The sequence below is a fragment of the Corapipo altera genome, unplaced genomic scaffold, assembly GCF_003945725.1.
Source record: "Corapipo altera isolate COAL_440 unplaced genomic scaffold, ASM394572v1 131387, whole genome shotgun sequence".
NCBI lineage: Eukaryota > Metazoa > Chordata > Aves > Passeriformes > Pipridae > Corapipo > Corapipo altera.
The window spans coordinates 72,513-72,762 of NW_020885140.1; positions in this window are offsets into that span (position 1 = coordinate 72,513).

Below are 250 nucleotides of genomic sequence, written 5' to 3' on the forward strand. Positions count from 1 at the left end.
AGGATGGAGAGAAAAACACCCATGAAAAATGGCAAAAGAGAGGCCTCATCCACTTCTCCTCACCAACTGGGTCCCCACTGAGGCAGGCTGGGCATGAATGGCACGGAATGATGTGACAGGGCTATCACTGTGTCACTGTCTGTCAGGCTGAACCTCTGTGTCTTGCATTTTCCAGCCCACTGAAAGCTGAGCTGAAGCAGTGAGAAGTGGCAAAGCTGCAAATTGCAAGTCAGCCCCAGCAAGACCCGCA